Genomic DNA, 12,993 nt, shown 5'->3' with positions numbered 1-12,993 from the left:
GGTCTCACAACGCTGTAGAATCCTCCCTTTAATCCTTCAATCTATTATTTCTTTGTTACATTTAGAAAGAGTACAATGGTTCAACCCCAAAGGTACAGATGCATCCTCTACCAGATGCAGGTCCTTGTGAAATAGAAAGTATCTACAATTTACTTTTTTGACACCTGGATAGAAAAGATGTGAGTGCAGAGTAGTTTTCCATGATAAACCCATTGATATATTTGCACACAGAGAGCCACTTAACAATATGGCTCTTCTCCTCACATGTTATAGATAAATGGCATGGCCATCTCTCATTTCCTGTCTTGCAGCATCTCCCGTGCGCGCTCTGTTATCTCAGATTGATCGTTTTTGTTTTAAGGCACAGCTAATAATTACCTATCTCTTCAGGGAAGGTAGAATTCTTCACTTCTTTCAACATGGGACCAAAGGATATGCGATTCCTGAGATTGGTGACAGCAGCCTCCGGACCCTCTAAGGGAAATGCACTCCTCTGCTGAAGGCACTGCTATAATAAGACATGGGGAATATGTAGCATATGAGTATGAAAGATGATAGAGTAGCTAACAGGTAATTAAGTTTTTGGAAGACGGATGGTGTTCCTGTTTATCAAGGAAAATACTGGGAACAATGCACTGAAATAGTAATTGAAATAATACAGGTGCACTTTTCTGATAAATATGTCTAAAACCTGTTTTCCTTTGTGGTATTTTTCATTTGGATAAAACGGCAGGAGCAGAAACATCTATTTCAGAGGACAGAGAGCTGGAAATAGGATTTTAGCTTGAGAGCAACACTCTTTCTTTTAATCTAAGCAGCCCACTCAGTTGGAGCAGTTCAAACAAGGTAGTTGAGATACAATGTATAGCTCTAATGTAAATGAAATGTTTCAGGGAATATGTAGCCTGACATCAAGTGCCAAGAAAGAAACACCATTTCAAGGAACGAGGGGGGAAAAAGATCAATAGATGCACACAAAGAAAGTTACAGATTCCGTGGAAAAAACATGAAGGTTCACACTCTGGCTATACACATATTGTAGTCTTGTCATAGCAATGCATTTTAAACATCAGTAAACCTGAGCAAACACCTATTATTATTTTAAGCTGACCATTACCTGCAGCAAAAAAACAAAGTAGGCACTAGAACCACCATCAGAGAGCTGCAGAAGTGCTCCACAAAGGCAGACATCAAAATGAGTCTCCGGAGTGTATCCTCTGTTTCACCTCTGCCCTCTAATGCATACTTGTCAGATGATTCAGTTTTTCCCATTAAATCAGAGGCCCCATGCCCACAACAGCAGGAAACAGCAGTTGGTATCAGCGTCCTTTACAACTCTGCAAGTGCTATTCTGAAACTTTGCAAAGACCTTATCTGACCTTCAGTGGGTGCATAATGACATGACAGATGTTTTAGGCTGCGTGTCTTTGGCTGTCAGCCTCAGTCTTAGAGCGTACAGCTCACTCTTCTCACCTTTAGAAAGCGGCTCCTATGGCAGGATATTTTAACCATACTACACCCTCCCTCTTCACTTCTAATTCAGGAAAAGCATTTATCCTCTAGCTTGCAAATAATCCTCCCTCTCCTCTTACTTTTTCTATCATATTCGGGCATATATTCATTTACCTCTTCTCCAGTTCTCACCTTGGTCTCACCAGCCCATTTACATTAGCCTGTTCGCTCCTCGTCTGTCTCCTTGTTTTCACAGTGTCACACCCCCTTGTCACTAAATTCAAATCACTCTCAGCCGCTCATTCTCTCATCCCCCTGCATTCATTACACTGTGCACCCACTGCAGTCTTACCCTTTCGCAGTCGGAGCGGTTCCTCAGGCAGACACTGAGATCACAGTGTAGGTACACTACTGAGTAATTAATCATTTGGAAGAGACTGATGGTGAAGCTGGCACTGGTTGACATGGCACTGGGCAGCAGTGTGATCCCCGCTGGCTCTGCTGCTAACCTAAGGCACCAACACAAACACACGGTATAAACTTAGTCATTTCCCCTTGAAAGAAACAGTCAAATGTTTAGGCAAAAATAGTAAAAATTGAGGATAGCCTGCAGGTAAAGTCTCCATACACCTGCCAAAAGCCACTGAGGCTGTATTGATCAATAAACATGAAAGCAGAAAAAAGGCCAGACCAGCTAGCTATCAATATGATGAATTGAATTGGGTTGAATGCTTAAGAGAAAAGAAATCATGTTAGGTAAAGGTCAGCTTTCACTTTACGTTGCTGTCAGATTAGTATCATTACTCATGGTGCATCATGTTAATAAGTTATGTGTTTAAATTTAGCATTATCATCTAGAATTTATTCACCAGTACGCTGATGTTTGGCTGGTTAACTCAGCATCTAAGGAGAGATTTGTCATGATTTCAGGCTGACATTGAATGTTTCTTCATTCAACCTAGAAGAGACACGTATTAAAAAGGTTTGTCCCGGGTGTGCTGGCTTTTTACAAGTGTTCTGTTCAGACGCACTGTAAAAGTCGACAGCCAGCTTATTCGCATTTTGAGGTTGTGCATTTATACAGCTGCCTCTCTAAGTGTGCAGGAGTACAGTGAATTTCCATCTATCTGAGTGATGCTGGCTCACAGAGATAACGCCATCAACCTACAGCAGTCCTCTGTTTACTGAACAGAGAATATCCAGCACCTAAAAATTGACCTGCAGCTCTATGGATTGATATGAATGATAGAAACACTGTTTCTCAAGTAAACATGTTTGTATTCAATGGCATTCTGGCCAGGTTGTGTTAAAGAGGCTGAAAAGTTGCATTATTCATGGATGTATTCCTAGAATATGATTATAAAAACCAAGTGTCAGGTTTTTACCATTTATTTTGAAAACCTCAGTCCTCTTTCTACCATGTTAGGCAGCATATGAACTACAAAGACCTACAATGAAAGACTGAGGGCTTGTTTTTCTTTTCATGAAATGCAGTCCAGATGGCTGCACATAGATCAGTAAATGTACCGTAAATGTCCCACTGTGTAACTGCTGTATTTGCTGACTCTGCTCATCTATATTATTTTTTTTATACTACAGGAAAATAGACTTTCTGAGCTACTTGTCCTCATATTGTTTTGCCTGAATTAAGCCATTTTACCCTAAAATGAAAAGACAGCAAACCAGCAAACCCTATCCCTCTTAACATAAAACAACCAGACCTCTTCCCAGTCACCTTGCTTCAGCCTTTCCTGTGTACCTGGAGAAAAGGCAGCAGGTGGAGTTGGTGAGGTCAGTCTGGATAGTCGGGGACAGACAACAGGAGGTGACCCCAAGGCTTATGCGACTGTTGTTTGTCTTCAGGTTGATAACTACTCTGAGGTTCCCCATGGCAGGCACAGCATCACCAGGCTCTACGCCTCTCCCCAGGTTCAGACTCATCTCTGCTGTGTAGTTCCCACTGCCGCACAGCTCATCTGAAACTTCTGTTACACTGGCAAGAGATTAATATTTTTGCAATTTGCAAAATGAAACAATTGTATGTACTGTTTGTCCATTTGCCTCTTAACTGAAGATCTTAACTAACGGACCATACCAGTAATTTTACTTGTTTTAGGCCATAAAGTACATTAAAAATCACAGACATTATATTACTGCTGAGCATGGCCTAAAGAATATGTTTTAGCAGGTTTTAAAAGTTTGAGATTGATTTCTTCTGTCTCCCAGGCAGTAATTTGTTTTCATCCATTTTGCTGTACTACTAACTTTAGAGAGCAGAAGCTTGTTTGAGATACATAATCCATCACAGTGAACGATTTCTCTGCTTCTGTCATTTGACAAAGGTGAGCAGGTACTGTTTTGAAAACTCTCTTCCAACGCAGTGTAGGTGCATTTAAGGACGCTCTGACATCTGACAGTCCATATCAGCTGCCAAACAGCATCCTATTCAATAAATTTAGCAAACAAGACTCCACATTCTACAACCACACTAGTGGCTCTGTAAGGCTGTACATATGCACAGTGGTGCTTTGAGTTAAATGCTAGAGTCAGCATGCTAACATGCTCACAATGACATTGTCAACATGCTGATGTTTAACAGGTATAATGTTTACCATGTTTGCCATCTTAGTTTAGCATTTTAGCATTGCTAACATTTGCTAATTAGCACTCTACACAAAGTACAGCTGAGTCTGATGGTAATGTCATTAGTTTTGCAGGTAATTGGTCATAAACCAAAGCACTTAATAAATAAAAAAGTTTGACTTAATGATGCCGCTGCATGAAAAATTAAGGGATTGCCAAGATTATGTACTGCTGTTCCAAGAGTAGCTAAAACATGACAAAATTCACATATATTTCAACACATCCATGTTTAATTATTGTTTGTATTATAGGTTTGCTCCTCCAACACCATAGCTCATTACTGCAATGCTTTCAAGCAACAGACTCCCAAATATTGGATTCGGGAGTGACCTAAATGCATCATCAGGAAGGCTTTGCAGAACTGTACCTGCTCATAACTGCATTACCATGTGACAATATTAATTTAGGGGAAAAAAATAAGGCAGTTTGCTGTGATGGATTGTCTACATAATAGCATAACTCATCAGTATGGGTCTTTAATTTGTTAACACATGATTAATGAATATTTCTAGAATGATAGGATACACAATGAGATTACCCGGAGAGATACAGATGAGGTGAGGTCCTTCTCCTGTGTTTCGGCAGCTCTGGTTCAGACTCTGGTTCTGGTATCAACAGCCTGTGTCCAGACTCTTGTCCTGCCATCTCTCCTTTAGCCACAGCACGCGCTGACCTGGTGGAATTTTGTGCCTCAAATATCTCAGCTTTGGCTGCCCCTCTATCTAATTGTGTTTTGGTATTTTTTTCAGTGAGCAGTGTCCGCTCAGTAGTCTTTACAGTGGTCTGCTCAGTAGTTCCTTGAGGTTCAGATAAAGTGACCTCAGCTGCAATAGCCTCCTGAGCTTCAGATGTCTCTATGGGAGAGTGTCTTTGTGTTGTTTTCTCTTCAAACTGTGCCTGCTCAAGTGTCCAACTTCTCTCCAAATGATCAGTTTCAACAAGTGCTCTCCATGTGTTTGTTGAGGTTTCATAGGTCACACTCGTGGCACTTTTTGTCGTAGTCTCATCAACAGTGGCATGGTCATGATCAGATTTACTGGTAGCTGGTAGTGCGAGGTCGGTGGCCAGTGGTGCATTAAAATGCTCTCTTCCTGTGTTTCCAGCCTGTATTTTATACATTTTCTCTAGAGCGGTATGATCAATTTCACCTGCTCCAACTGTTGTTTCAACAGTCTTGCTTGACTTAGCACAGCCAACTGTCCTACAGCTGGTTTTATTAATAAGCTCTATAGGCGAGATCCCTGTAGATGGTACAAAAACAGTCACAGCTCTAAGTATCACTTGACTTATTGAGGTCTTCTCATGTAATGCATGCTTCTTCTGTTGATCTGCTCTGTCTAATGTATGTACTGTAGGAGTCCTCTCATGAAGAGGATGTTTGGCTACAAAAGCAGTCTTGGTTGTCATAGCTGTTTTGACGTCTTTAAATGATGAATATTCCACTCTTTTAACCATGGCAGGTGTTGTGTCATGTGCCCCTCCAGCTCTGTGGGTAGCTTTTAACACGCTCTGCACAGGGTCATTGATAGGAAGTGTTATTGCGATCATGCCAGGAGGGGAATGCTGGCTTTGTTCAACAGCCTGTACAGAAATTTGATGCTCAGGCTGCTCTACACTCTGTGTTTCTGTTGTGTCTTTTCTTTTCACAGCAGGGGTGAGTTTGCCAGTAGCAGGAGTTGTGGGACGCTGTCTCAGTGACTCAATATGACTATCGGACTGTGCCATACGCTCAGCATGTGCAGCCTGAGATGACTTTTCAATAACAACTTGCACATTCTCACTTGTGGTCAGCGCTGATTCATGAGCTTCTGTGGACAGACCGCTTATGCTAGCAGTCGGTGCCAGAGACACAAAATCATTGGTTTTGGTTGTGGTTATCTGAAATTCAGAAATAACATTCATTATCTGGTCAGCAATCTGCTGTGTAGATATATTGGGGACCTTAAGGTCACTTCTGAAATGAATGTGTGGATCAGGGAGAGAGGTGTCACCAGCAGTGCCCCGTGGTGTGGAGGGATCATGTTGCTTTTCCTTTTTTTTTGCTGCATGATGTTCCACATCAGAAATAGCATTGTTAGTCACAACATTAGCCTGTATTTTTGGTATTTCGGGCAGACTATCTAATTCAACAACTGCAGTGGTGCCAGTTCGATCATTTGTTTGAAGCACAGTTATAGCAAAATCATTTGTAACAGGCACAAAATCCTCATTTATAGCCTGCTCAATCTTGTGGGTGGTCTGAATTGCAAACATGATGGGCTTAGCGCTTGTTTCATTATTACCTTCTAACTGGGAGAAAGGATTGAACGATTCAAGGGTAGTTTTCACTGTGTTGTTTGCTTCTTCATCGCCATCTACATTGAACAGGTCATTGTGGTTGTCCTCATTAGTCTCTTTTACTTCCAGTATCTCAGTCTGGTTTAGAGACAAAGAGTTGAATTCATCAGTGTTACTAGCATGGTGCTTACTCCTGCCAATTGTTTGTGCTCTAAAAGGGGAACTGTTCGTCTCATCTCTGTTCTCTGCCATTTGCTTTGTGACTACATCTGAATGTTTAACTGCCGAGGTCACCGTCTTCTGCACACTCTCCTCAGTTTGATTTGTCTCATCAGCATTCCCTAACAAGGACTCAGCATGGCCCCTTCCACTATTTGCATATTCAGCATTAGAGTTGGCCCTCAGTATTTCTTTCTCTGAGGCTGATTTTGTTAGCCCTGTTAGGCTATAGGTGCCAGGTAAACTGTCACCTCCAAACAGCATGAGATTTAGCGGTGGTGACATGCTGCTGAGAGGAAATTGATCGTTTTTTGCTTTAGGGCTCATCGATGCCATTAGCGTCTGTACAGATCTCTGCTCGTTATCATCACCCGTAGCATGCAAAGCATCTGAACGAGCTGTCTGCTCTGACAGTTTAAATGAGCATGGCTGGCCCGAAGTCATGTCAAAGGAGGAGGTGGAGGACTGACTTATCTGAGGGGTAGATTGCCCTTGGTGAGGCTGCAACCGGCCTATGGAGATGTGGGCCTCAGATGACACGGCTGCGGCTGTGGGTGGCCTGGTAGATGAGTCATTATACATCTGCTGGGGCAGAGCAGGATTCACTGAAGTAGATATATTTACTTTTTCAAAAACGTTAGAGGTTAAAGGGTCCTTGACACTGGATTGAAATATTTGCGCTGGTATAATGTGTTCTGCTTGCTCTCTCTCATTCATAGTCTGTAAAAGTGAATTTGCCATTGAAACTGAAGTACTAAATTTATACCTATAATCTGAGATGCTGTAAATAATTGATACACTGAGAGTAGAACTATTTACTGTAAAGTGGGGCTGAGCTCTCAGGAAGCCAGCTGTGATTGCCAGTCGTGGGGTGGTGAGTGACAACATATTACTGATACTGTTTAGTACAGGGTGTGCTGATTTAGATGCACTGCTGTGTGGGGAAACTGTTGGCGTCAATGCATCACTAACTTTTGAAGTGCTAACTCCTGCTTGAGAGAGTTTTGGGACCATTTTTGGTATGGTTGTCACAGAAAACATAGTCTCAACAATTTTGTTCTGAGTACTTTCTTTAGTAAGTGAAGGCGTAGCTCTATGCTTTGTAAGCACAGCCCCGTGGGTAGACAGATGAGGTTTAATCTGTGTGTATGGCTCTTTGGGAAAAGATGTCATTCTTGATAGTTTTGGGCTCTGAGATCTCAGAGTTAAGTGTCGCGGTCTGTGATTGCTTGTCACAGAAAATGGCTTATTTTTCATTTCCACAATTAGTGCAATACTTTCACCCAGATGAATGCCCTTGTGCTCAGTGGCTCCCAACTGTTTAATCAAATGCTGGCAGGAAGACAGCTTTGTAACAGTGTGCCCTTTGTCTCTGTTAAGTTCTTTAGAATTAGTAGTAGGTCCGAGGGGAACATTTGTCATGTCCTCTCTCCTGATTTCCCTATTATGCTTAATGTCTTCCTTGCTTGCTGTTTCCTCTCTTCCCGACTCTGCTCCTTCCATTGTCAAAGACTCTCTCTGCTTTTCAGCAACATCTTTGGTGAAATTCTTTGTATTTATTTTAGTCACACCTTTTCTTTCAGCACCTTCTTCAAGCCTTATTTCCCCTTGTCTTGGATCTTTGTCCTCTGTCAAAGTTTCACCCTCCTCTCCTATGGTCCCTCCACCTTCCTCTCTACTTGTCTTAGCCTCATGTTCATTTATTTCATGCTCCTCCCAGGCTGTATTTTGATTTATCTCTACTCCAGTATTCATTATTTTTTCTTGTTTCCCACTTTCCATCTTATCTGATCTAAATAATTCTTCTCTTTTGTTCCCCAACTTTTCATCATCCTTGATCTCATCTTCTTCCTGCAACTTTAGTATCCCTGTTTTCTCTTTAATTTCTTCACCCTGCTTGCTCTCCGTCTTGATAATCTCTTTGTCCTCATCTTCTGCAGCTATAGTCAACACCTGCTCATTTTTATCTGCCGACTTCAGATTGTGGACTATTAGTGACTCTCCGATTAAATCCCTGTTATATTTTACAAAAGATTGGCGTGTTGGCAGCACTTGCTTATCATTGCTAACATCATAAGTCCTCTCCTGAGTGATTTTTGATTGACTCCCTAAAAGTCTGCTCATTGTCAGTCTCTTGGAGGACGACTTGCTTGATAGTGTTGTCAGAGTCAATGTGGACACGTCATCATAAAAGCCTTGTCTTGATTCTGAAAGAAACAACTTCCCAGGAACAACTTTTCTTGTTGTACAGGTTGGAGTTTGTGGTTCTTTCATAACTGGTTTCTTCACTGGTCCTGAGGGATCAACAAAAGGCTGTTTAACAATGCTGTTTACAGTGTTAAATGTCTGAAGAGACCTTTTCTTATCTGTGAGGTGTCTCCTTGTGGTTACAGATGCAAACTTGATGACAGAATCCTTTAGTAACAAAGTCAACATGGGTTCTTTGGTCTGAGAGCTTGGTTTAGCTGGCATTTGGCTTCTCAATAGAGAGATCAAAGAACCAACTCTTCCTGTCAGAAAGTGAGACTCAGGACTTTGGACTGCAGAGGGAGTTGGCCCACTAAGACTGAAAGGTGTTGCTGCGCTATGAGGTTCAATCAACTTCATTCTTGCAGTTGGATGTGATGCAGGGCTGTGATCAATGTCTTCTGGAGGAACACTTTTCTGACGGCTGTGAGGAGCTTCAGCGATGACAGGCATATTGCTTACTGACCCACCGCTGAAGTCCAAAGGTTGGTTTTGGATAAATGCATTTTTATAGTTTGTAGAGAGAACGTGGGAAGTATTTTTGTTATTCTTACTGAGATATATCAGTTTTGACTGCGGGTCCCCGATGCTCACCTTTCCAAACATCTCTTGTTCTCCATTTTTTTGTGGTTTTCTAACAGTATAAAGTGACTTTGATGAGCGATAAAGCGCTGTGGTTCTTGAAATTGGTCTCTCTGTGACTAAAGTTTCACTAGGATAGGTGTGCCTCGCTTGTTTCTTGGTGTATTTTTGTGTTACTGATGACATCTCAACAAAGGGCCGTGTGTCAAATGCAACCCTTCCTGTATCTGAGAGAAAAGATTTGATTTGGGAATTATTCAAAATGCTATGACTATGATTCACAGTTTTATTGAAGGATAAAGGGGGAAATGTCACATTGGAAATCAGTTGTTCCCACACACCGAAACTCGAATGCTTGGTAATGTTTTGGTGACTGATCTCTTGGTTCAGTAATTCTTCCTGCTCTCCAACTGACTGTTGATGTAAACTGGGTGAGGAGGTTGTAAATTGATTGGACTCTAAAGCAAGCCGCTCTGCACTATGAGAGTCTGAAGAGCCATCAGGTGACAGTGCAGGCAGAGCCACAGATTTCTCAGTGGACACCCCTCTTCGATCTTTCAGGCAGGTCAAACACAAGTTTGTCGCAGTGTTTCCTCTCACAGAATCTTCTGCCGTATCACTTCTGAAGATGGACTGCATCATACCGAATGGATACTCATTTCTTCCCAGGTTTGAAATCCCCTTTTCATCCTTGCCGTGAGATCGTTTGTCATCATTGTCATTACGCAGTGCAGCCAGGTTATCAATTACACGAGGATGAGATGCAGATAGGATTGGAACTCCCGGCCCTCCATCAGCAGATGTGAGAGTAATAGAGTCAGTCGTTCTTTGATTCCTGTTATCAAGCACAGTGTGGAGCCAAAGAGAGGCTTTCACTGCATCTGCAGACAAATGGACCTCTGGCTTGGAGGTGCCATTCATCATTGATTTAAATGCAGCTTGTGTAGAAGAGAAAACAATCTTCCCATAATTAGAGATCAATGGGATTTCTGATTCAGTGTGAATCCTCATAGCTGATGGATTGTCTCTCGTTGATGTGAGAGAGTTTTGCCCATTTCTGGAAACAAAGCGCCCTCCTCTCGGTGAGGCAATTGTAGCCAATGCTTTTGTGATTCGTGTTCTTTCATAAGGTGCCGTTGGTCTGGTGTCAAACAAGAACGCCCCTGGAAACTTGGCAGTCACTGTCACTGCAGTGTGTTGATGTGTGTTCTCTGTAGGTATTGCTTCTGTGCCATGACCAATTGTGTTCTCCTTTTTCAAAAGCAGATCTTTTGTGACAGTTGTGCCTTTTGTTTGTTCTGTGTAGTAACCTTGGACATCTTCTTTTTCTGCCCTGGCTACACACAAAAAAAACAAAACATGTCACATATTTCTTCCCCGAAAGCTGTCCTTCCTATCATGTAGAATTCTAAATACTAAAAACTAAACTGAGTTTAATTAGTATTGTAGATCCATGCTGTACTTGGAGTTCATTAAAATTAATGTTAAAGGTTAGCATTATTTTAGACATTAAAATTTAATCAAATTAGTCCCAGTAATTTAAGAAAGGGGTTGCTAGTGCTATTTGATCCCACCATTGCATAATATACTCATACAATATCTATTATCATGTCAGGCAATAGTTATGTTGATGCATGTTATAAGAAACTGCAACTGTGTGTTTAGATAAATAAACAATATGAGTTCCATTGATATTCAACACATATAAGAGTCAAGTTACTCCAAAAACCACTAGCTAATTTAGAAGAGATTTGGTGTATTTCTAACACTGTTTTGATGACTGAAGGGAGCAGTCTTGCCACCACTTAATTTAGGCTCATCTCCCTCAGTGATTGTGGACACTTGGAAAGAGTGTTAGGTGATAAATTAGGATGGTTCTAATTAGGCAGTATTTTTAGATGTCTGTATCTGCATCAGCATCAAGCATTACAGCAACAGTACAGTCTGCTAGTAGACAGAAGGAGTTACAATTAAATGATAAATAGTGTTTCAAAACGTTTCATATTATGCATCCCCAGAATGAACATGTTAGTCTGCAGCTATGTGCAGACTGGCATGTTATCATGATTTAGGTAACACTATCACAATTAAGGTACCCTTTGGGGTGGGTTCACATATTGTTAGTAACACATCTATATGCAATGACAGTGGGGGTGAGATGTTACACATTTCTTCTGTGAAATGTGGGCTGTAACGGCCACAGGGTACATTTAAGGTTTATGCCTCTCTGTTGACATGTTCTAGTGATCTCATAGCAGCTTCCTGCAGCATAGGAACTGATTTATAGTTCAGCGTAGGATTTCAAGACTTCATTGGCATACAGGTAGCAAAAGACCACAAAATATATTTTCTTCTAGCACTGGAACCTGAAAAACACAATTAAGCAGCCCAAGCTGACTAAGTCTCCACAATGTGGTAAAACCTGTATGAGGTCCATAAATTTCAAGCAATTTCAGATGCGGACTGTTGGCGGAGGTAATGCACAGTCATTTAGTAATGTTTAGTAAGGAGCATTCGCATAAACATACAAAAAACAATTCAAGTAAGACGGATTTGTTCAGGGATTTTGCAAATGCTTCCTGCGGTAAGAAATGTATTTGACAGTTTGTTGAGTGCAAGCAAAACTAATGGTTTACATTCAAACCTCCACAGGGTACCTTTAATAATTTGAACCCTGTTGTGGCAGATACAAAGTCAGGGAAAAAAGTTAATGATGTTGACACCGCTTGGTGTGTGACTGATGGCTAAGATATGATAGTTTGATGTTTTTATTGTTTGTTGTAGCACTAATAATAGAATGTTTTCTAATTAAATGAATTTGTGCAGCTAATTTCAGGTCTCATTATGTCAGTTATCAATTCAGATGATGAACTAGGAGGATGGCAATGACAACCCTTGTATTGTATGAGATGCTATATTAAAACAATTATTTTGAAATTATCAAAGAAAGGCAAAATAATCTAATTATATTAACACTGCTGCAAGTGGTGAGAGTTCTTTCTTCACAGTATATGCTGATAATACAAAGTATGTCAGCCACAGTGGGAGGCAGACCTCCTGATTTACTTATGAAATATTTCATTCGGTGTAGCTGATTTCTTTCTTTTTATGAATGTTTTATGAATTATGTTTTTGCTTTACTTTAAATGTAGCTGCTATTTTCTACTTTAGGTTTAAACTGAAGGTAAAATGTTTTAAAAGCATTTTCTTTGTTTTAAATTCATATTTTTTATGTGAAATTAAAAATGTCCTCTGTACTTATGTCACTGTTTGTAGATAAACCTTTGCAACATTTATCAAGGCTGTAAAGTTTATAACTGAGAACTGTAGAAGTTTTCAAATTCAAAAGATGAATGTATTTCTCTATTCATTCACATTAAATATACCAACAGTGGCACAAATGAGCTGGAACACAAAGGAAGTAAAACATTTACTGTACCTAAAAAAATAAACACAAAAAATGAATACATACCTGTGAGCAGGAAAAATCCTAGTGTGAAACAGTAAAGCCTCCTCATCTCTGTTCAGTCTTGTTTAGTCAATAACTCAAGCCCCAGTGAATAAGTGTTCTTA

Source organism: Enoplosus armatus, chromosome 5 (assembly GCF_043641665.1).
Source record: "Enoplosus armatus isolate fEnoArm2 chromosome 5, fEnoArm2.hap1, whole genome shotgun sequence".
Taxonomy (NCBI): Eukaryota; Metazoa; Chordata; class Actinopteri; order Centrarchiformes; family Enoplosidae; genus Enoplosus; species Enoplosus armatus.
The sequence above is the reverse complement of the archived record's forward strand: the minus strand, read 5'-3'. Positions refer to the sequence as shown.